Raw genomic sequence first — 25,774 nt, forward strand, 5'->3', positions numbered from 1 at the left:
AAACCTGGAGCTAATGTGATCGAATAATACTGAATGGCAAACAGAAACTGCGTTCTAGTTCAGCAGAGTGTACTACAAAGTGCCCAGGAAAAATGTGAATAACTTCACAGTTGGATTCTAGACTGATGGGTATGACCAACAGTGAAAATATCAAGTTACATGAAAGAATGAGTGGCACCCCTGAGCGGCACCACTGTTGAGTTTAAGTAAAGGGCAAATAAAATATGAAGAGAGCTAGGAAGCAGTCCACATTCTCTAGAACAACCAAGGGTTAGACATCAGGAATGAAAGATAAAGAATTGCTTTATTGTTCATGGAAGAGGAAGAGAACAGCTTCTTCTTGGAAGTTGGAGGGAAAGCAGAGTCAGAGGTATGACAAACTGCCTGATGATTTCTGGAAAAAAGCTAACAGTGAATTAGAGGAATATTTGTAACGGAAAAGGAGGATGTAGTTTGTATCTTTAGAGTTGCAGTGATGATCAATTCCCTGTGTATCTGTAAAAATTGGACTAATGTAGTAAGCTGAATAATTCAGTATTTTGCTAGTAATGCCCATTAGTCATGTCTAATGAAAATAAATCACATAGAAAACTATTGGAGTGAGTGACTTGAATAGTTGCTTGTTGAGGTAAGGGAGTCCACAGAGAAGCGTTTTGACTGAAAAGTGCATAGTCAGAATTATGGGAACAACTTGACTCCTACTATTTAGTCATAGAGCAAGGTGGGTTTTATGATAACGCATTGTGAACTTTTCTGATGTAAGTTTTATGGGTGGCTGTGGATTGTGCCTCATGACTTCATTTTCCGTTAACACAACTCTTTAGAGTGCCTAATAAAAAATCTGGGATGGCAATGGCTGATGTCACAGGCATACAAACTATTGTTCCATAGATACTTCAGAACCATGGTGTGTGTGCTCAGTGTGGTGAGTGACTGATCACTTTGCCAGGAATGCAGTGATGTCCTGTGGGGAACCTTAAACAATGTTGTGCCTCCACCCCATTGAGTTGCCATGTGAGATCACCAGTGTTCTTTCTATCCAAAAACGAAGCACTTCAATCTTTCTGACTAGTGAGGGTTTGTGGGGGGGGGGGGTTGTTGTTGTTAAATGGTCCCTCTGCAATGTGTGCTAAAATTAAATTTTTTGGGAAGAGGACTTTTTTTCATTGTTCATTCTGATGGTTGGAATTCTCTCATTAGGGGGCTTTTACACTGTTAAGAGCAGCTTCCTTTTTTGTTTTTTTCTCCCTTTTCTGTTACATCTGACTGAGTGTAGTTTCTTGAACGGCATTTTGTCTTCTGTTATAGGTACCCACATACAAAATTTGCTGAACTGCACCAGCTATAAAGAGTGCATTGACATTCCAGTTTACTCCTTAAAATATATGAAAGAGCAGCTATTGGAAAAGGCTGGATTTGAGAGAGAGAGAGAGAGAGAGAGAGAGATCTGTATTTGTGAATCTGTATTTTCCAAAGACTATGTCCAGTTTTAATTGGATTTTCCCTTTTTCAGGGAATATCTCTTGAACTTTGCCTGTCTGAATCTGATCCTAGGCTAATGGTATAGATGTGTTATTATAAGTTTTTGTCGGGGGGGAGGGGGGATTTAAAGGGTTAAAATTTTGTGAATATTTGACTGCTCTTGTTGTATACTGTTTTAAAAAGCTTAATGAAAAAAAGAAAATGAAAAAATTGCCAATTAATAGATACTGAAGTTATCATGACAAAGTAGTTAAAATGTCATACAAGCATCTGGGAGACCCAGGTTTGAATCCCCAGTCTGCTATTGATGCTTGCTGGGTGACTGTGTGTTAGTCACGCTCTCTCAGCCTGATCTACCTTTCAGAGTTTTAAAAACTTTTGTATATTGTGTATGTGTGTCTGCACCTGGAAGTGATGTTGCCCTCTGGTGACTGACCCCTACTGGGGTCTGGGGGATATTCAGAGAGGTGGCTGAATAGAGCCTGCCTTTGTCTTCCGGATGATATTTCAAGGAAGTTTCCCATCCAAGTACTAACAACAATTGACCCTGCTTGGCTTCCAAGATCTGATGAGATCGAACATGCCTGGGCTATCCAGGTCAGGTCTACATAAGAACATAAGAGTAGCCATGTTGGATCAGGCCAATGGCCCATCCAGTCCAACACTCTGTGTCACACAGTGACCAAAAAACACCAAACCCAAGTGCCATCAAGAGGTCCATCAGTGGGGCCAGGACACTAGAATCCCTCCCACTGCCCCCCCCCCCCAAGTACCAAGAATACAGAGCATCACTGCCCCAGACAGAGAGTTCCAACGATAAGCTCTGGCTAATAGCCACTGATGGACCTTTGCTCCAGATGCTTATCCAATCCCCTCTTGAAGCTGGCTATGCTTGTAGCCGCCACCACCTCCTGTGGCAGTGAATTCCACGTGTTCATCACCCTTTGGGTGAAGGACTTCCTTTTATCCGTTCTAACCCGACTGCTCAGCCATTTCATGGAATGTCCACGAGTTCTGGTATTGTGAGAAAGGGAGAGGACTTCTTTCTCTGCCTTCTCTATCCCAGGCATAACCTTGTCAACCTCTCTCGTGTCACCCCTCAGTCGACGTTTCTCCAAGCTTTCTACCTTTCAGCATTGATGAAGATAAAGTGAGGGAGAGGGGAATGATGTTTAGGCCCTTTGGATCTCCATTGTGGAGAAGGGTGGCATGTAAAAAAAGTAAAGAAATAAAATATTAAAAGTGATGGGTCTATATTTTCAGCCACCTTCCCACTAGTATGTAAATATACAGCGTCCTTTTATACATACATTTATGCATTTGTATGATTAGCTTAAGAAAAATCATAAATGCCATCGCTTGTTTAGAGAGTTTACAATAATTAGCACAGGTTAGTTAAAGTTTAGAAGTGCCCCGTGGCACAGAGTGATAAAGCTGCAGTACTGCAGTCCAAGCTCTTCTCACGACCTGAGTTCAATCCTGGCGGAAGCTGGGTTCAGCTAGCCAGCTTGAGGTTGACTCAGCCTTCCATCTTTCTGAGGTCAGTAAAATGAGTACCCAGCTTGCTGGGGGGAAAGTGTAGATGACTGGGGAAGGCAATGGCAAACCACCCCATAAAAAGTCTGTCGTGAAAACGTAAAAGTAACATCACCCCAGAGTCAGAAGCGACTGGTGCTTGCACAGGGGACTACCTTTTTAGTTAAAGTTTATATTCCCATCCTGCTTACTTTTCCAGGGCATGTTTACATGTAGTCATTCTCATGTTCCCTCCCTGTGGTCCAAAAAGCTGTCTTAAAGGAGCCCTTAACATACCCCACCATACTGAGTTTGCACCTGCACCACTAACCTTGCCATCCTTTCCCCCAGCTCCTCTCCTCTCCTTCCCTCTTTTGTCTCTTGCTATTTGCTGCTGCTTCAGGCTCTTGGCTTAGGATCAAACTAGACGGGATGTTGTCCATGGGACTGACCTCTGGGCGTTGCTGCCTTTTTAAAGCAATTAAAAAATGCTGTGAAGCACGTGAGCGGAATGCTCTCCAACCTCCACATCTTTTAAAGTATTGAAGCAACCCCTCATGACTGTTTTTGGCACTTGAAAAGGTGCAGGCGGGGATGGGGAGGTACATGAATGCTTCAGCCCACTGTGCACTTTTTAATTGCCGCTAAGCCCATGGAGACTGTTTGGCCACAGTGGTGGGAGAAAAAGGACATCCTTAGAAGAAAGTAACAGCTGGGGCATCCTGGCTTAAGAGTGTATGTTTTGCTGGCTTCTTAAGTTTATATTATGAGATGTCCTGTTTCTCCTGTCACATCTGTCTGGATGTTATTTTACATCTTCTGCTGATTGGAGGGCTTCTTGTTTTTTTTTAAATCTGTCACCCGATTTAGGTGAGTGCTCAGGCAGCAATCTAGTGAGTTTATAGTCCCTTATTTCGAATACTGTAAAGGCCCATCACAATTTTTAATGAGCAAGTTTATTTGCCACAGCTATTGTCTTGCCTCAAGGCATCTGCTAAGTTTGATGCTGTTAATAAGGTCACCCGGTACCCCTGAGTTTGAGTTTGGAGACCTGCTAACATTGAGCAAAATAACAAAATGCAAAAGCCTGTGGCCTGGAAGGAGGAGAAATAGTCATTGTTAAACATCTGTGGGGGCAAAAGTCAAAGTGACTTGCCTGGAGTGCCATATGCTTTGGGCCACTGTGCAGAAGTGGTGGAATGCAAAGTATCAAATCCAGAGACAATACTACTGAATAATGGAATGGTATTCAATTTGTAACCCATGGCTCAGATATGAAAAACGACAGATGTGAAGACCTATGCTGTGAATAAGTTATGTAGAGTGGCATAATTTGGAAGTTGCATCCTTTGAGTCAGCCAACAATTTGAGGCATTTTGTTGTTGTTGAGGTTGTAGTATCTTTGTTGCACAGCTGAGGTGGAGGATTAGGATTTACAGAATCCTAGTAGCCGAAACCGAGAAACCAGGAAGCCCTCCAATCAGCTTTGGAATGCAAAAAATCTTAATCCTCTGGCTACTCAAGTTTATTTCCAGAACTGCATCTAGTTCAGATTCTCAAGCAAATTAGCCCTGCCCCTTCACTTCCCATCCCACCCGGTACCCCCCCTCCCCAACCCTCCAGAGCCCGCATGAGCTGCTGCACCTCTCCCAACTGTCAGAGGTGTGGGCTTGCTGGGTCTTCCTGCTTCTGCAGCCAAAGTCAGCTGCAGCAGCAGGAAGTGTACCCAATGAGCCCTCACCTCTCCAACAGTCAAAGAAGTACAGGGAGAATCAGGAAGAAAACCCAGTGAGCCCACACCTCTCCGACAGTTGGAGAGGCACAGAGGGACGTCTTTTCCCTGCTTCTGCAGCTGACTTCAGCTGCAGATGGGATCTCTCTTTCTCCCCCCCCAACCCTCCTCTCCTCCGGATTTCTCATCACCCCATCATCCAAAATTCTCCAGCTATGGCCCTGTTTGGAAGTAGCCAAGAATGCTTGAACACATGAAGCTGCCTCATACTGAGACAGACCCTTGGTCTACCAAAGTCAGTATTGTCTCCTCAGACTGGTAGCAGCTCTCCAGGATCTCAGGTAGAGGTATTTCACATCACCTGCTACTTGATCCTTTCATTGGAGATGCCAGGGATTGAACCTGGGATATCCTGTATGCCAAGCAGATGCTGTACACTATGCTGCAGTCCCTATTCTGTGTAGGCTTCTAAACCAACAATTGCCGTGTAAATAAATAGTAGATGGATGGAATCTTTTTTGTTCTTTTTTTCTTGGCCTGTTTAGATGTAGAAGCTGGGCATGATGTCAGAAAGCAGATTTCTTTTGTGTGTGAAAGATTCTTGATGATTATATACCATAATGATAAGTGTAACTGAAATATTTCCATCTTTTAGATCCCAATAAGAGTAATTCCTCAGTAACATGAACCATATTGCTAGGGTTTGGGATCATGTTGCCCATAGCCCATGATTTAAAATGTATGTGGGATAAAATTTATTTTCCAAGATGACAGTTTATTTCAGAATGTCTTGTGGAGCATTGTGGGTGTTCTGTTCACCAATTTGCACTAGAAAACATTACACAAAAGATCGGGGGACTTTCTTTGACTAGCTATTAGATATGTACAGGACATACAACAGTACCTGGAGCTATATCAGGCCTCTTTAACATGGTGCCTGCAAACTTCTTCCCTGGAAGCACTAGTCATGTCTAGTGCTTTTAAAAAGTAGGTGGGGCTAGGCACATCTTTTCCCCTGCAGGTCTTCTGATTGGCTGTGCAGATTAAAAGGCATCCTGTTAAACAAATTGCCTAATTGAAATATCAAAGAGTTGCTATTAAACTTGTTTATAATCTTGATGACTGACATTATGTGGTTGGTTCCACCTGCTGTTGCAGCCATTTTTGTGACTGTGCCCGAGACACTTCGTCAGAATTCCAGAGGTGCCTCAGGTTCAAAAACACTGAGAACTCCTGAGTTAGACTGTTTAGGGGGGGCGGGAATCTTACTGCACCTAGCAACTAAATATCATTCGGAGACAATGCTATAACTTCCTGGCTTTCTGTGTATAGTTGGAGATCACTCTACAGATGTTACTTATAGACAGGAAGTTCAGCTTTTCTTTTCCTGCTTGCCGCTTGCCGTGTGTTTGATGTCAGCTGTGCGATGTCCTGTTAGCCTGCTGCGTTTTGTCTTTTAATAGCACGTGCTTGAAACCGAGACAGCTTGCACTGGCAAGCCCTCTTAAGCTTGGTAGACTGTGTGGAGGATGTGGTTGGCTGTACGGAGGCAGAGGCATGGAGGATCTGTTTGCAACTATTGTTTGAGCAAAGCAAAACCTTTCTTCTTTTTGGTTAACATCTTGCATAACTGGATGTATACAAATGTAAAGGCGGAAGTATATGTCCTTATACAGTCACATGCGAAGACCATATGATTGTGTTGTACCACATGAATCTATTTCTGTATGGGCCAAAGGAAAAAACGGATACATCCGAATTCTTTAAGCATATGATATATACACATCTTTCTTACAGCCTTGTGGTGAAACTGTTCAGTGATAAGTGGATATGACACTGCTATTGATTAGGTCCAATTAGCTTTCTCAAATTGAGAGGAGTTATGAACTGCTGGGAAAAATGGTTTAGTCTTTTTTACTGCAGTGCTCCTAATGTTGTGTATAGAATTGAAGAGGGGGAAAACCCCAGTCTTTTTGGTTTGGGTTTTAATTTTGTTTTGTTTTGCTTTGGCGTAAGGAGACACAGACAACCAGCTAACTTGTTTGAACAAAGTGCAGACATTTAATGAGTCTTTCTTAAAATGCTGTTAGTCTCTTCTTTGTTTTTACATGCAGCATTGCTCTTAGACCACCGTACTGTAAAAAAGGGAAAGAAAAGCTAAGAGCACATTCTGGCAGAAATACCTCCTGAATAAATCACATAAAATGAGTTAGTTGCTCAAGCATCTTCTAATGTAGATTATTCAGATAAACACGGCTTTACTAGAGTTGACCCCAATGATTGTGCTTGGAGAAAGAATTCATTAGAGTACTTCTCCCATCCAGGGACAAAATGCATGGGTATCACATAGCAGCAACAAAAGAAAAAATTACGTATTTTTGTTAATTCTAATATGATTAACTTCTTTCCACAAAAAGAGATAAAATAGGCTAATGCATTATGTTATCTTGCATCCTGTAGGCCAGAGGTTCCCAAACTTATTTGGCCTAACGCCCCCTTTTCAGAAAAAAATTACTCAGAGGCTTCCTGGAAAGCTACCTTCAAGAAGTAGACTAAAAGATGCAATGACATATTTGCCTCCGACAAGCTCAGGCAACATTTGCCATGCGAAGAAAAGCAGCGTGCCCAGGGCTCTCAGCTTGCCTGCTGGCTGGCGCAATCATGCCACATGAGAAGAGGGAGTAAGGGGGCACCCAGAAGCGCACTCTGGCAGGGTGGCACCCTAGGCGGTTGCCTACCCTGTTTTTACTCCCATTCACTGGCCCTGCAGAAGACACTCTGTGTCAGGGGCATTGCAGTTGGCTGAAATCAACAGAAGCAACTAACTGGTAACCAGAGAACTGTAAGAAGAAGAAGAATTGCAGATTTATACCCTGCCCTTCTCCCTGAATCAGAGACTCAGAGCGGCTTACAATCGCCTATGTCTTCTCCCCCCACAACAGACATCCTATGAGGTGGTTGGGGCTGAGAGGGCTCTCACAGCAGCTGCCCTTTCAAGGACAGCTCCTGCGATAGCTATGGCTAACCCAAGACCATTCCAGCAGGTGCAAGTGGAGGAGAGGGGAATCAAACCCGGTTCTCCCAGATAAGAGCCCACACACTTAACCACTACACCAAACTGGCATGAAGCTTGACACTCTGCAGAAAACCTTGTGAGGAGAAAGCTACAGGTTGGAACTCTTCAGAGAACTTTGTACAATTGCCTCAGTGCTTCCACTGTCCTGACTTGAACTGTATTGCTGAGAGAGAAACTGCAAGCAACCTTGAGAAGCTGCTAGCTGTAGCAAGTATTGGCTAGGATAGACTAGTAAGGTTTTTTGTTTCTGTGTTTCTTGTTTGTCTATACCCCTCTATTTTTTTATTCTGTCTTGTAAATAAACTGCATCCTTATATTTTAATTAGAAGGAGTTCTGGTCCTCATTACTAGTCTAATTAAGTGAATACGCACTAAGTAGTAGACAAAAAGGAACCCTCTATTTTTGTTAATTGGAATTTTTCTTTAAATCAGAAATTCTGGACCCCTCCCAGAAACGTGATGTTTTGACACCTCCAACCCTCTTCTCTTCTCCCTTTATGCTTCCATTGCCTTCTTATTTTTATTCACTGCCCCCCCAATTGCACCCAAGGCTACTACTGCCCCCTTGGATCGTTCCAGTGCCCCCCAGGGGGCAATATCGCTCACTTTGGGAAACACTGCTGTAGGCTCTTAAGATCAAACATAGTTTGGCTCTTGTATCACCTACTGAGGCTTGTCAGTCATTCCACACTAGTGCTTTAATTGGCAGAGGATATTGAAGACATCACTGCTATTGTATCACAGTCCTCTAAAACCAGCAATCCTTTTTTATGTTTCCTGAGAGTATTTGTGGGTCATTTAGGTTATCTCTTCTCTCTGGTTTGTGATGGGTCATGTGTGTGAATATGCAAATTGTAGCCTCCTGTCGTTAGAGAAATTTCTGTCCAACTTCTAAGTCCACTGATACCTAAGCCTTGGTCATAATGCTTACCTGTCTAAAAGCTGTGTGGAGTTCAGTTATTATAGGTCTATTCTGTATGACAGAGAACCTTTGAAAAATCTAGGGACAGGCAAGTGCATTGTGGTGTTAATACAGGAAGCAGTGTTCTAAGAGGTTCAGTCTAGTGAACTATAAGCAGAAGATGCTACTGGATGTGGATTCTTTGCCACATTCTCCTCCCCCTAGCATCTCCTTCCACCACTGGGAAAGTCAGTGATCCTGGAGTTACTCCAAAATGGAGGGGGAAAGGTTGTGCATGCAAGCTTAGCTATTTTGCTCTCACTCATAACTGACTTTTCCCCTTGGTGATATTAGCCATGTTGAACAATGATGTTCTCACATTCATTGCATGTTCAGGGAAGCAACATTAACAGGGTATAATGACAGAGTCTGCCCTGCAAAGCAGCCATTTTCTCCAGGTGAGCTGATCTCTGCCATCTGGAGAGCAGTTGCAATTCTGAGCAATCTCCAGCCCTGACCTAGAGACTGGCAAAAATGGTTCCCCAGGAGGAATGGCTGGTTTTGGAGGGTGGAGTCTATGGCATTGTACCTCTCTGAGGTCCCACCCCTACTCAACTTGCACCCTCTCCATGCTCCACCCCTCAAATCTCCAGGAATTTCCCAACCTGGAGTTGGTAGCCCTGTCTCCTTCCCAGTAGCCGTAGCAAGCAGCCAGGTGTAGGGTAGCCAACCTGCAGATGGAGCATGAAGAGCTCCTGATATCACAACTGAACTCTGCTTTGGAGGGTGGCATAATATTCAGCTGAGGCCATTCCCCTCTCCAAACTCAGCCTTCCTAAGACTCCACCACAAAATCTTCAGGAATTTCCCACCAACATGGAACTGGCAGCCCTAGTCAGGACTGGGCCCAATGAGTTCTTCCTCAAAGGCCAAGAAGCCTGAAAAGCGCCTGCTCCCCCTGCCTGTTACTGACAGGACCATCTTGGTTGCCTAGCAACAGCCACTGCCTAGCAGCTTCCCCAGTGACCCAATTGTTGTTTGTCCTGGGTCTGGCAGTGGGCAGGAGAGGGGACTGTAGGCAGTGAATAGCATGGGAGAGCAATGGAGTGGCATTAAACAGAGATTCTTCCTGAAAATGTTGAAGACCTACTACTGGAATTATGCATGGCCTCACTTTCTGACACGTTTGTGGTTGGCTCCACCTCCTTTAGGAGCCATTTTGTGGCTGTGCTCCAGCCTTGTGTCAGAATTGTACCAGTGCCCACAAACTGAAAAATAGGTTGGGGCCCCTGGATTAAATATTCTTGTTCATTTAAAAATCTTGTCACTGCCCCTTGTTATGTAACCATTCTGTTCTATGCTTCCATGTTCCTCCTGTGAAAAATAAATTCATGATCTTTTGCTTGGATGAGAAGAAGGAAAGAAAGCAGCCTCGCTGCGCACAAAGGGAGAAAGATATAATACCAATGTTCATGGCAATGCTTAAGTCAGAATGGATGATACTGGGTGTTCCAGCATTAGCTAAGCTTTAATTGGGGTGTGACTTGTTTCTGCAGGAAAGTGTGAGAAGTTTGAGCACTGTAGTTCGAGAGCTAATGACACCCCTGAAAAGTTGATACAGTAATAATGGAGAAGCACCCTAATCCCCAAGAGTGTGCAAAAGCATTTGTTTACTGCTTTGACATACAGCTTTCAGATTTCAGATCAAGCATATGCTAGTGCTTTGTTAAATATTTCTCTCTTTCACTACTCAGGCTGAAAGGAATGCTTTTGTGGGGTATGCGTTAAGTGGTTCGTGTGGGGGGAAGCTAAATTATCCTAATGTTCCATTATTTTAATTCCTCTTTGCTACTATATTTCTCTCTCTTTACTGTAACTTGAGTATCCTTAGTGCCATCCCCCCCCCCCCCCCCCCTGGTTGCTGACTTCTTGGGAATCCCAGCCAGTTGATCAAGCAGTTAATGTGAGGACATTCAACATAGCTAATATCACCGGGGGGGGGGGGGGGGGGGGAGTCAGGTAAGAGTAAGGGCAAAATAGCTCAGCTTGAATGGGCTGTTTTTGTTCCCTTTCAGAGTAACTCCAGAAAACCAGCAGATAGTAGAGGATATGCTTTGCTGTAGCAAAATGTTTTTTTAAAGACAAGTGCCCCTTATTACCTCAGCCTTACTAAAGATTTGTGTAACATTAATTCTGAAGTGTCTTTATTAAATTATGTATACCCTGCCTTTCTCTTCAAGGGAAATCCAGTGTGGCTTATGACACTCTCATCTCTTCTGCTTTATCCTCACAACAAACCTGTGAGGTAGGTTAGGTTGAGAATAAGTGACTAGCCTAAAATCACCCAGCAACTCCCATGGTATGATGAGGATCTGAACCTGGGTCTCCCAGATCCTAGTCAACACTTTAACCATGTCACCAGCATGCATTGAAAGTGGTATGGTTTACTAACAAAAATAAAAAAGTAAAGGTGACGGTATTCCCCTGTGCAAGCAACAAGTCCTTACCGACCCATGGGGTGATGTCACATAATAACGTTTTCTTGGTAGACTTTTTACGGGGTGCTTTGGCATAACCTTCCCTAGCCATCTACATTTTAACCCCAGCAAGCTGGGTACTCATTTTACCAACCTTGGAAAGATGGAAGTCTGAGTCAACCTTGAGCTGGCTTCTGTCGGGATCGAATTCAGGTCATGAAGCTTGGACTGCAATACCGCAGCTTACCGCTATGTGCCATGGGGCTCCTAAATAACAAAAATACAATATCCCAAAGAGTGAATCAGAATGCAAAATAAAAGTGTGGTAACACTGAATGCTGCAACTAGCCATTACATTGTTCAAGTAACTTAAGGCAAAGGAAGTGGAGCACTGAGGGTCTTTTTTTATTAGGTATCAGGGAACAAAATAATTAGAAGATGATGACTGAACTAGACTCATCCCACCATCTGTCTCATTAAAGTACACTACTGTTCTGTCGTGTTTGCCTTCCTGGAAACAGCTTAGCTTCCTGATTTATTCAGAAATGCCGAGTTACATCTGTGACTGCTTATAAATTGATTATGTCTGTGAATGTAGCTTCTTAGCTACAAATGTCAAAAGCACTCTTAGAAACTTTTATCTTGAGACATATTTATCCAGGATTTCTTTGCTTTATATTCAAGCTCTTAACCTTGCTGGAATGACCTTTGAATGTCATTTCTGATGGGAGGTATGGCTTGAAAGGAGACACTCCCCCCCCCTCTTGTGTACACTTCTTGTATAACTTCAATCTTTGTTGTTGTTGTTGTTAAATGGCAAGTAGATCATGTCAGGTGTTCCGTACACTTTTCTAGACACTAGTCCAAGAAGCAGCCGTCTTACCTCCAGGAAAAAAACTACAGCAGGAAGCAGATGGATCTCCAGATAGGAGATAGGAAGGGGAAGTTAGGTCATAAATTACTGAACACATAAACAAAATTCAAATTCTGAAATCAGGGTTGTGGCAAGCTTTTGGGCGTTTTAAGTGTCTCTCCTTGGGAGCAGGAACAATTGCATGGATTGGGAGTGCTGATCTACCCCAGATTTATCATTCCTGTTATCAGGCTGAGGCAATATATAGTATCAACTACATGCTCAGTTTTCCAGGTAACATGGCTTCTACAGAAAATGCAGGATGTGTGGTCTGAAGCCATACAGATTAGATGCCAAGGCAGTGCTAACCTCAAAAGGCTCGCTCTTTTACAAAAAAAATTAATAATAGCACAAGATCAGACAGAGAAAGGATCACAGCATGCTAGATAGTGCTGATAGGCTGTGCTTGAATTAGTTTATTAGGTTTTAAATGCCAGATTTGATCATAATGGTGCCCACTGTTCCCTCCAAGCTGAGTTAGTGTGAGCTAGCTCACAGATTTTTAGCTTCCAGCTTACACATTTTTGTCTTAGCTCAGGATGGATGACCCTAGAGCACAATAATTTATGCAGTAGCTCACAACTTTAATGCCAGTAGAGAGCCAGTTTGGTGTAGTGGTTAAGTGTGCGGACTCTTATCTGGGAGAACCGGGTTTGATTCCCCACTCCTCCACTTGCACCTGCTAGCATGGCCTTGGGTCAGCCATAGCTCTGGCAGAGGTTGTCCTTGAAAGGGCAGCTGCTGTGAGAGCCCTCTCCAGCCCCACCCACCTCTCAGGGTGTCTGTTGTGGGGGAGGAAGGTAAAGGAGATTGTGAGCCGCTCTGAGACTCTTCGGAGTGGAGGGCGGGATATAAATCCAATATCTTCTTCTTCTTCTTCAGTAGCTCACAACGTTAATATCAGTAGCTCACAAAGTAGAATTTTTGCTCACAAGACTCTGCAGCTTAGAGGGAACATTGATGGTGCCCCCTTTACATGTAAATATTAAATGACTGTGTATGACTTTTGTGCGTAAGCCTGGTATGAGTTCCCATTTCCTTCTGAGAACTCTTGCAGTGTGATTGACAGACATTATGCATTTTCAACAGTGTATTAAACTTAATGGCTTGGATCCTGTGATACGCAAGTGGAAACCTAAACCGAGTGCAGTTTCGTTTGTGAAAGATCTTGTGGAACACCTAGTCCTTTCCTCTTTATATATCTACTGTGCTCAGGAATTGGTTGCAAATGATCTTGCTCAAGCAAAAATACAAGTGGGGAGAAGGGTAAATTTGACTTAGTGCAAATGGCTACCATAGTCTTTTTCTTGTGCTAGATCTCTTGCATAAGTGAAAATGCAAGCTGAAATTTTGCACTGGATCCAAACCAATGAATCTGTGTGAGGATCCAGAGTATGCCTAGAAAATATGTGCATGTAAGAGACTATAGCTTCCCATCTTTTTCTGCGGTACTACTTTACTTTCGGCAAACCTAGTTGAATAAGTATATGTGTTTTGCTTTGTTTGCATTAGTAAATTTTTGACTGAAATGAGAGAACGACTGTTGTATTGGAGGACTCCTCTGCACAGGATGCCTGAGCTGGGTAACCTATATTCTCAGCTATGGTACCAATGCTCTGGAATTCTCCTCAGGGAGATTTGTCTATCCCCTTCTTCCACCAGCAGGTGAAGGTTTCTTGTTTTGCTTGCCATTTCTTAGCAAATCTTCCAATCATAGAATCATAGAGTTGAAAGGGACCCCAGGGTCATCTAGTCCAACACTCTGCACAATGATTTCATGGTTGTTTTTATACCTTTGTATGTATTTCACTCTGTTTTTAATTGTTTTAATCATTTGTGTTTTGTGTGTGTGTATGTGTGTGTAGATTGGTTTTAAAATGTGATTTTATTGCATACCTCCTGGCATACTCCCCCACGAGCATTGTGTTCAGCAGATAAGAACGTACTGGTGGACCCCAGCCTGAGAGACATCTGGCTGTCCTCAACCAGAGCCAGGGCAATTTCTATCCTGGCCCCAACCTGGTTGAAGTGAAACTTTCTGCTAGAGAACATCTATGCCCTGCAGGATTTAATGCTATTCCAACAGGGCCTGTAAGGCAGAGATATTCCACCAGGATTTTGGTTGAGGACAGTGACAGTTTCCATCTGTCTGGCACTCCTGTTCCTTCCCACCCCCGAAGCAGCAGCACAATTGGAAGCCTTTAGTGATATCTACTTAGAACAAATACTGTACTTTCATCATTTTAAACTGTGAATTTAATATATGAATGTCTTTTATAGTTGTGCACTACCCTGAGCCCTGTTCCACAGGGGAGAGTGGTTAAAAACTCTAATTTATTAAATAAATGAATGTTTTAAATTGTTAGCAACCTTGGGGCAGAAAAGGAGATATTACTTTTGTAAATAAAGAAAGAATGTTGAAATAGACTATAGCCTATTTTCTACTACACAGTCATGGGGCAAAAAAGAGGTTTATTTTGATGGACAGAAGTTCCTGCCCTCTTTTCTGCCTGTTCAGTGAAGACCAGTTGGATTTGAAAGTCTGAATGGAATGTTGATGGGAGTGGTGAGGGGGGATTGGACCTGAGTAGGGTTGCCAAGTCCAATTCAAGAAATATCTGGGGACTTTGGGGGTGGAGCCAGGAGACATTAGGGTGGAGCCAAGATCATGGCTGTGACGAGCATAATTGAACTCCAAAGGGAGTTCTGGCCATCAGTACAGTTTAAAGGACGGCACACCTTTTCAATGCCTTCCTTCCATAGGAAATAATGAAGGATAGGGGCACCTTCTTTTGGGGCTCATAGAATTGGACCCCCTGGTCCAATCTTTTTGAAACTTGGGGGGTATTTTGGGGACAGGCACTAGATGCTATACTGAAAATTTGGTGCCTCTACCCCAAATAACAGCCCCCCCAGAGCCCCAGATACCCGTGGATCAATTCTCCATGATTTTCTATGGGAATAAATCTCCAGAGGGAAAAACAGAGTTCCCAGCAGACATTTCCCTCCCCTCCCCCCGCTTTCTGACGACCCTGAAGCGGGGGGAGGGCCTCCAAACCGGGGGATCCCCTGCCCCCACCTGGGGATTGGCAACCCTAGACCTGAGGCAGTTTAACTGATCTAACTGCCGAAAACCAATGGACAAATTGGGTAATCGGATTTCAGAGGGAGTAGGAATGGGAGGTATTGTGGACCAGGCAGGGAGTCCTTTAGGAACTGTAATGATTGATTTTGACAGGAAGGGCTTGAGTGCTCTTCCCAGATAAAAACAGTGAACTTGTTGAAGCTATCTAGTTACTGTTATTTAAGGCAGAACTGCTGAAAGTAACCTTTAAGTATAAGGTATTTCCCTGCTCTGGTAACTGCATCTGCTAGCAGACTGGAATGGGAATGAATTACAACACACACTTACCAACTAAACAAACTTATTTATTTGTTTTGTTATATGTGATTCCTGTGTTATCCTCAACCCAGATATCCCACTATACATTCTGTAGAATCTTAAGACAAAGGGGTCTGGGTTTGAAACTGATGGCTTTCTGGCACAGGATTAAGAAATCCTGTGTGTGTGTGATGTAGACATGCTAAAAAATAGCACTCCACTTCACCTCACATACCTAACGTCGACAGTGGATCTTGTATAGAAAATCAAGCGACAGGGTATGGGTGCTGAAGAAGTGTTCGGCTCTCAGTCTGAGGGACTTGTTATTAGTATAATGGTATGAATACAGTAAGAAAAGAAAGACCTGGATCAGGGGTCATGACATTTATGATACTAGATGTCACATATCTCTGGTCTTCGGCTTCTTACAGCTTCAGAGAAGCATTAATAAATGGCCATTGTTTTCATTTATTTTGAGTCTGTTTCCAGCTGCTCTGATGGCATCTCAGTCACTTCAAAGCAAAACGGGGGCATGTCATGTGCTTCTGTATCTTTTGGCTTCCTTGATGGCAGTTACCACATTTTGATATCTGCACCAAAATCTGATGCTGAAACAGGAGGCTTGTCTCAAACTTTCACTGGAGTAGGAGGAAAGGTTGGTTACCACTCTGTTCTTGGCTCCAAGTTAATTCCAGTGAATGACAGATCTTGATTAATCAGTGTTTCCCCCTCCTTTAGTTACACCTAGAGTAGCAAGCACACATAACTTGGCAAAAGCCACATATGCACATTGATTTGTGTTCTTCTATGAAAAGAATGACTTCATTTTTCTAACTAGAAACTGGCAGGAGGTGTTTCTTTCCATCGTAATAAAATGCTTGGAAAGCAGTAATGACAGCAAGCCATGCACTAGACTTGCGACTCTCTTGAGAACTGAAGATACAGGAAGCTGATTTCATCCAAAATGATAGATAAATGTGTTGGCTAGCACTTTTGAAATGCTCCTTAACCATGCTGAGCCTGAAAACTGAAGATGAAGCAAAAGTCAGTCACTATAAAAGAAAGCCAAAATCTATATCCATCTCTTCTTTGTTTTCTGAGGTGGTTGAAAGTGATTAAAGCTACAATCTGAGACTTACTTATTTGGAGGAAAACACTGAAATCATTGAGACCTAGCACCACCGTAATTCTCCAACAGTGTTTTGGAATAGAGTTGCTATTTCTCTCAAGAAATATTTAAATAATAAAACATTCATTCAGATCACAATTAGTTAGGCACAGGCAAGATTTACTACATTGGGTTTGTACCCATCCATAACTGGATTCAGTAACTATGCTACATCTCTACAGTAGGTTTGATTTGGAACATCTAGTGTTGCTTGCTGCCCCATACATACTCCAAAACCAGAGTGTACAACTCTTCAACAATTGCATGGGTCAAAATAAGCCTTATTTGCAATTTAAGGAGGATCTCTTGGGAAAACAGAACATGTTGCCCTACCCAGTATCAATCTCCACCCCCGGGTCTCTGGTTTAAGATGCTGGAGAATCAGCCTTTATTTGGCATACCCTAAACTTCAGCTAAATAAAGAAAGCTGGACAGTGTTTTCCCTTGTCTTAAAAATTAGGTTTGTATGGGAAAAGTAGTGAAGTATGATGCTTTCCTCTGTAGTCCTTCTTAGGGGACTCTGTTAGTTTTGAATTAGCCCCAGCCTCATCCGTATGGGATTGCATCATGAAGGAACAGGGCTTTTACTAGGTTACTAACACACATGGGAAGGGTAGACATGGTTCATTGTAGATTCTGTCCTTGTGCAGACCATAGACAGGACCTTATTGAAACCTTTGATTTTGAGCACTGGTCTCTGTTACCCTATATGAGATGGAACTAACCTGTTAATTCACTTGGCTATCTGAATATGGTAACCAGGTGCACACATTTCACTTTGTAAAACTTAAGAGCCAGGGAAACTTTCTAGGAGAAACCAGCTTCCTGATCTCTGACCAATTTCCTGCAGTTGCCGAGTTCCCAGTACAAGAAGGGCTACAAGATGCCTCGATTTTTACTCCCTTGGCTGTAATATGATTCATTATAGAGATGCTGATCAGAGCTCATCTTGCCTACTTTTAGCTAGTGGGGTTTCAGGGTGCCACAACTAGAATTAACTCTTTTGATTACTTTTCAACTAGTATGATTTGACTAACATCCTATATGAATTGTTCACTCGGTTGTCTGGTAGCCTTCAATGTGATATTAGTACACAGTAAAACATGAGACCCATGATACTGTGATCTTGATGTTGGCAATCAGGAATCACAATACAGTGAGAAGGAACTGATTAATAAAAAACAATGTGCTAAGAAAAAGAAATAAGAGTCCGTGGTGCAGAGTGGTAAAGCTGCAGTACTGCAGTCCTAAGCTCTGCTCACAAACTGAGTTTGATTCCAGTGGAAGCTGGGTTCAGGTAGCCAGCTTGAGGTTGACTCAGCCTTCCATCTTTCCAAGGTCGGTAAAATGAGTACCCAGCTTGCTGGGGGGCGGGGAATGTAGATGACTGGGGAAGGCAATGGCAAACCACCCCGTAAAAAGTCTGCCGTGAACATGTTGTGAAAGCAACATTGTCACGCCAGAGTCAGAAATGACTGGTGCTTGCACAGGGGATTACTTTTTTTTTTTTTTTTTAACAAAAAAGCCTTATATAGAATGTCTAAATCTAAAAGCTTGGTATTCTAACTAATCTGGTGATGGCTAAAGGTTTATTGACAAAAAAGTCGTTCAACAGCCACTATGTGTGTGGAGGTGGGGGTGTCATAATGCTTGAGACAACTCTGGGTGACTTCCACTGCTGTCACTCCTGTGCCCTTTCTGGGTGTCTTGAGATTTTCATTGAGTTGGCAGTTGGCTTGTTAAACAAAGTAAATCTACTTTTTACCATAATGTGTCTTGATAGTGGCAGTTGCTGTTTGTATCCATCCTGAGAATTGGATGTGACTGAGTAAATAGCAGTCCTGAAAACTAGACTAGACTCAGCTTCTAAAGCAGTGGATCCTACCATTTTTTCTACTGGTTCAAGAGAAGGGCAATCTTTCTCAATTCCCTTCCTCACTATAGCCCGTCCCATATGGCTTTTTGTTTACATGATGGGACCCATGATCCTTTTGGGGAGGGTTTTTTTTCCTTTTTCTGCTAGCAAAAATTCTGGAAGGTCCAGTACAATTACCAAGTGTATATGGGAGCATAGCACTTCAATGTAAGTATGTATTGGCTAAGTGACTGGTTTAATAAGCTGCTCCAAGAGAGAATTTATCAATATTAAAGGAAATACAACAAATGTCTAAAGACCTTCTGCCAAGTTTGCATTACAAAGTTGTACTAACCAGTTTCCATGCATCATTGTTTACTGGGTAATTACTACTGAGGGATTCCTATGAGAAGTATGAATCACTTTGAGTACTTGGAGGCAAAATTTCCCAGTAGCTCAAATTATAGTTTTGCATCTTTTTCTTCCTTATTTGATAGCTGTTCCGCAGGCGCTGGGGAAGAAGAAAACTTCCTTAACCAGCTTCTGTATCTTCTGACTTTTTAAACATACCATCAATTTTGTCAGCCAGAAAAAAAATGTTGAAAAATACTAGTCAGAAAGTCTTTATCATTTGATGAACTTGAGCATTTCTGTCTTTTCCTGTTTTTCTTTTGGTCAGGATAGTGAAAATGTGTGTTGTGAAAGTGGAGGAAAAATATTAAATATTCTGTGGTACATGTTTGTATCCGTATGAGGTTGTTGTACACTCTGCCAAACCCTCCAATAAACTGAATTGGTAGTTAATTGGTAGAATTTGAGATGAGTGTCTTTTCTGTAAATATGGCTGTTTCATAAGAACATAAGAGAAGTCATGTTGGATCAGGCCAATGGCCCATCCAGTCCAACACTCTGTCACACAATGGCCAAAAAAAACAGGTGCCATCAGGAAGTACACTATTGGGGGAGTTCACTAGAAGCCCTCCTACTGTTACTCCCCAAAGCATCAAGAATACAGAGCATCGCTGCCCCAGACAGAGAGTTCCATCTATACTCTGTGGCTAATAGCCACTGATGGACCTCTACTCCATATGTTTATCCAATCTCCTCTTGAAGCCATCTATGCATGTAGCTGCCATCATCTCCTGTGGCAGTGAATTCCATGTGTTAATTACCCTTTGAGTGAAGAAGTTCTTCCTTTTATCCATTCTAACCCGACTGCTCAGCAATTTCATTGAGTACCCATGAGTTCTTGTATTGTAAGAAAGGGAGAAAAGTATGTACTTCTTTCTCTACCTTCTCTGTCCCATACATGACCTTGTAAACCTCTATCATGTCACCCCTCATGTCTCATATGTCTTTTCCACTAAGATACTTTGTTGTTTACCTTACAGTGTTCGAAAGAATCTGTACTTCAGTTTATCCTGTCAAGTTATTGAAGGAAGAATAAGAACTAAGTCCCTGGATTTATTTTCCTACTGTATACAATTATTCTAGGTTTTCTTTCTTTTCTGACTCAGAATGTGGTTTGGTGGATTGAAAATTGGAATGGGATTTTAGAATCTTAGCTGACTAGGCAAGTTAGACTCTTGAACTGAGAAATCTGTATTTTTCTGAAAGGTCTATATCATTCTTTTAAAAAAAAAACGATGTAGGGGTTTCTTCTCATTTTTTTTAATTATTAATTTCAGTGGAAGCTATTGTTTAAAGTCAGTGACTCTGAAGAACCATTTCCAGGTAACCAAGCATAGATTTTTAAAAAATATTAATTTAAAACATTAATTCTTTTGGGACACAGATGTGCAAAATACCATCTCTGTATATGTATGTGCAGACATTTTTGGTGGGATCATTTGTAAGAATGTTTATGCTGCTAATGTTACTCTTTGAGAATTTTGAAGCAGTTTTTAGAGTGAGGTGTACAATGGTCCAGGACCTACCCTTAAAGCTAGGAACTGCATAATCTCTAATCCCTATAATACTCTTTATTAAACTTAACCAAAATGACATAAAAGAGTGTGCAAGGTTTTTGAGGTCACTAAAAATTTTAATGAGGCCAGATTTTTATTTAAAGTGTAGTGAGTGAGTTATTGCCGGGCATGGACTTGGGTCCAGTAGTGCACAGGTAGAAGCATAAATGAATTTAGCAGACTTCACTTGTGCAAGATTTTGTGTGACACTACGTGTTTTCCTCCTTATATATTCTAGTGCCCCAGACTGGCTTCACAAGACCTTGTGTGAGTGAAAATACAAGTGGGGATGCAAAAAGTTGATTTAGCACAAGATGCTACTGAGGGTTTTTAAAAGTTATTTCCGCTTGTGCAAGAGCTGTAGCTCAAGCAGAAATTTTACAGTGCATCCAACCCATAATCTTCAGGTCTGTTCTAATTGGTGCATCACACAGAGTTAGGAAGCTCTAGGATGCAGAGCTGAGGTGGCATGAAGCATCTTTGGCCTTGTGTTAAGAAGACTGTGAGCACAGTGATAACTGCATTTTGAATATAGATAAACAGTGGTTAAGTCCCATGTTCAAGTCATTAGTGTTTCATAGGGGTTGAAAAGAACTGACAGACCTGCTAAAAGAAGATGTAGGCAATATTGGATTAGACCATGGTCTGCTCTGGTTTAGTATAAGGCCACAAGCCACTGGGTGAGTTGGGTGTCATCAGCATGCTGATGATACTTTGCACTGGATGTAATGGTGATGGGAGATACAGCTGCTCTAGAGGAGATGGGTTTGCCTGGGATAGATGGAGTCTTTTTTAAGTTGCCTGATAAAAGCCTGGATATGGGCCTGCTTCTTGAGCAGGGACCAGAAGTGCCTTTATAAAATTTGCATTTGTTTATAGGCTTATCTTTTTTCTAGACAGATCTGATCTTGCTTCTCTATTCCATTACTTTTCGGCCTTGACTATGTGGGGCTGCCTTTGAAAGCTGTTGGAAACTTCAACTTGTCCTGCCTTTTTCCTTGGCTGTGTTGATGTTAACACACTCATGAATGTATTATAATGGTATTATTGGACATGTGTGAGCTCTGTAAGGAGATATCACTTGAGACGGCAAGATACAAATGTTCTAAAATAAATGTTCAACCAGATCTGAGTTGTCAGCTGTGATCGTTGTTGGTTTACTTCTTGGTTCAATTCAAATTGCTAGTATTAATCTTTAAAACCATCTGTGGCCCAGGATCTGTGGCTGGGTAGTCTCACCCCATATGAACTCATCCATAGCATCTGAGATCCAGCCAAGAATGGCTTTTGGCAGTTCTGTCTTTCTGCTTGGTTAGATCAAGAGTAGTGACTTTTCCTTCTGGAGTTCTCTTGTAGAGGAATTTAGAAAAGATAGTTATCTTATAAATATATATGGAAGATGGAAAAGTTTTCTTTTTGTAATAGTTTTAAAGTTAATTGGGTTTTTCCATCATGCTAGGAAGCTTTCTTTGTTCTGAAATAGTTGTAATTTTATTTTTATTTCTAAGAAGGACGTTAGTAGGATTTTACAGTTTTATTTGGTTTTAATATTCGTGAACTCACCTGGGAGGGTAAAGTACACATGCTTAAATACATTTTAAAAATTATGCGTTTATAAATACATAAATATATTTGTCCTGCTGGCTCCCTGTAGATTGCTGAGACTTTACAGAGAAAGAATCAAAATAGTTCTGTAAGAATTAAAATATACTAAAAGCCCAACAGTTAAAAATCAACATCCTAAGAATTCATCAAACATTAAAAACTTAAAAATGCACTTTAAAATGGCAGGAATTAAAATGACAATCAATTTTGTAAATTTATATGCCTCTTCTCTAGAGAATTGCTGAAGGCAGCTTGCAGCTAAGACTACGAAACAAAACCAGTAAAACACAACCATCAAAAATAAAGCCCATCTAGAAATCACTAAAAACAAGCCATTGAATCAAGCAGTTCAAGAAAACAAGCTGATGCCATTAAAATAAGCCAAAGTACAGCAGCATAAAATACACACTGAGCAACCTAAACTTCCTCGGGACAGAAGCAGACAATAAAAAGTTTGAGATAAAACCCCCATAGTTAAATGCTTGGGTAAAAATGACTGTTTTAGCTGCTGCTTAAAAGAAAGCAGAAGTAGATGTGAGGCATGGGGAGAGAACATTCCAATGGCTAACATTGAAAAAGCCCTGTCTCTGTTTGCCATCTGTGACCATATGGTATCATATGAGGGTGAAACTAGCTTATATTGTATTAACTTTAAATCAGTGCAGTTTGTGGTATGGCATAGAATGTGGAATGATATTGTTGTTGTTACTACTACTACTATTATTATTATTATTAAAAAGGTAAAGGTAGTCCCTTGTGCAAGAACCAGTCGTTTTCAATTCTGGGTGACGTCACATCACGGTGTTTTCACGGCAGATTTTTTACGGGGTGGTTTGCCATTGCCTTTTCCATTCATCTTACTGACCTCGGAAGGATGGAGGGCTGAGTCAACCTTGAGCTGGCTACCTGAACCCATCTTCCACCGGGATCAAACTCAGGTCATGAGCAGAGCTGGGACTGCAGTACTGCAGCTTACCACTCTGTGCCACAGAGCTCCTAGTATTATTATTATTACTATTATTAAAATTTGATATCTGCCCTACCCCATAGTTGGGGTTCAGGGTGGCTTACAACATTCAAAAGTGCAGTTTTAAAAAGTTAAAAACAATGAAACTAATATAAATTGATAAATATTGGGTTGGTGGGAAATGTAACAATGACTGAATAAAAAGGAATAAGAACATAAAAAGGGCTTTGCTGAATTATACCATTAGTCCAGCATCCTGGTTCACGTAGTGGTCAACCACTTCCTCTAGAGGGCCAGCAATGGCATAGCAGCCAAGGCCTTCCTCAGATGTTGCCTCCTGGCATTGGTATTAATAGATTTTCTGCCTCTGAATGTAGAGGTCCCTTTTAATCACCATACATAGTAGCCACTGATAGAATCTGTCTAATCAATCTGTCTAAATATCCTTTTAAAGCTTATAAATGTCTGTAGCTATAATTGCATCCTCTGGCAGCGAATTCCACATTTTGATCACTGGTTAAGTAAAAAAAAAATCTTTTTGTCCATCTTGTATCTTCTGTCCATCAACTTAATTGGATGTCCTAGAGTTCTAGTATTTCGGAGGGGTGGAGGGAGAGAGAAAAGTTCTCTCTGTACCACATGCATAATTTTCGTCATCTGTTTCTTTATCTGAAAAGTCCCAGACTGTTCCTCATAGGAAAGGTGGTCCAACTCCTTAATCATTTTGGATGCTCTTTTTTGTACTTTCCTCCAGCTCTGCATCTGCAGTGTCCTTTTAGAGATACAGAAACTAGAACTGCACACAGAATTCCAAATAAGAGAACACAGTAGGTCTATACAGGGGCATTATAATATTTGCTGTTTTATTTGCAGTCTCTTCCTTAATAATCCCCCAGCATAGAGTTTGCAGTTTTCACTGCTGCAACACACTAGATTAACACTTGCATTGAGCTATCTGTGACAACCCCAAGGTCTCTTTCCCTCTCAGTCTCAGTGAGAATATCCTCTTGGAGGGTTTTCTAGATAGAGGCTAGGTGCCCAACAGAAAAAGTTGGTGGAGGGAATACTGCATAACGCAGCTTGATCAAATTTTGCAGTTGAATCAGGATTTTCCCCTTTCCTTTACTCAGATTGCTTATTTGATCAGATGCCATTCCATGGGACTTCCAATGAGCAGTCTGAATCATGCTTATTTTTATCCACCCCAACCCCCGAAGTATCTGTAGATAAACTTTTTTCCTAAGTGCTATGGATGCACACCTTGGCAAATTTCATATTTATTTATTTGCACCATTTAAAGGCCAGCTTTCTCACAGATACTCAAGACAGATTACACAGAATAAGTCAGTGCAATCAACAGGATGGGACATCCAATAAACAATGCAGACACCTGAAACCAAGCAGAAATCAGAAGTGGAGCTGAAATGAAGCATAAGCATTAACATGGTGTGTTAAATGATGCAGAAATTGCATGGTAGGATTGAACTTTTGATGAATCTTAGGAGAGCCAGATGAGTACATTTACTCTTATAGTTTAGAAACCTTGGTCACTTGCAAACATGTGTGTACTCTTATAGTTTAGAAACTCTGGTAATTTACACCCACTTGACCATTGAAGAGCCTTGGGGTAGCTATGGAAGAAGTACATTTGCCAAGGTGTCTAAATTGCACGATTTCACAAGTGTGTTTCCATGGCAAGATTATTTCAGTTGATAGGCAAGATGTAAACACTTTGCTCAAGGAGAGGACTTCATTAATTACTGATTTGATTCAAGGCCAGATTCAACGTGCTGGTTCTTGTTTTGGAAAGCCTGAGATGACATGGCTTCAGGGTTAGTTTAGCCCCCAAACCAGGAGTGAATCTGGATTCAAAAAGTCTAGATCCATTTCATTCAAGGAAATTTGATCAACCATCTTACTCACACATGAGTCTAATACTAGACAGCAAGCTTTGAGTCCAGTAGCAACCAAAAGACCAGCAATATTTCCAGTTCTGACAAAAGGAGCTTTGACTCTTGAAAGCTTATATCCTGGAAATCTTTTTGGTCTTCTGGGCTTGAAACTTGCTTTTCTATTGCAGACCAGCACAACTACCCACCTGAAACTTAAAACTGGACAGTAGTTATTAAGATCAGATAACTCAAATGCTATTTTATAGCCAGTTCCTTCAAGGTGGTAAGCATTACCCTCTCCTTCACTGTGGTGTTTATTGTTCCCTGAATGCAGTCTGGCACTTGAGATGTTCTATACAATGCTGGGCAAGGATCAAACAAGGAAATAGTAGGCCAAACCTCTCTCAGTAGCTCGTCTGTCTCCTTGGACAGCAGTAACACATGGCCCCTATTAAATAAAAACACATTCGCTCTCATTTTTGCAGAAGAGCTGCAAGTAGCTCTGCCCAGTTTTACTGTAAAGAAGTGGAGGGTGTTAAGTTGTGCTCAGACATAATGTGAGGTCTTGCTTGAAGGTAACATCTTGATTCCAATTCAGCATCATTGTTTCCCAGATGATAAAAAGGCGCAGTAGTCTCAAGAATCTACGGTGAAGTGGACTGTTTCAGTTTCTCTGCCAGACTAGATAATCATTTCAAATAACCAAAAGTCATTTTGATTGTCATTGCAGCAACATTTGCCAAAGGTCTGTTAGTGTTTCCATTTTAAACCCCATATTTTCTCGGGTTTTGAGAGCACATTGTTTCAATCTGGTTTGAAACTTGGCTCGCTTCTATTAGCAG

The 25,774-nt window shown here is 41.7% G+C and overlaps 1 protein-coding gene across 1 annotated transcript in view; it reads left to right on the forward strand.

Annotated features, from left to right (window-relative positions):
* The window catches only part of RASAL2 (RAS protein activator like 2), a 280,988-nt gene that overhangs the window by 80,249 nt on the left and 174,965 nt on the right, over positions 1-25,774 (forward strand). The window lies entirely within an intron of this gene.

The sequence above is a fragment of the Heteronotia binoei genome, chromosome 2, assembly GCF_032191835.1.
Source record: "Heteronotia binoei isolate CCM8104 ecotype False Entrance Well chromosome 2, APGP_CSIRO_Hbin_v1, whole genome shotgun sequence".
Lineage (NCBI taxonomy): Eukaryota > Metazoa > Chordata > Lepidosauria > Squamata > Gekkonidae > Heteronotia > Heteronotia binoei.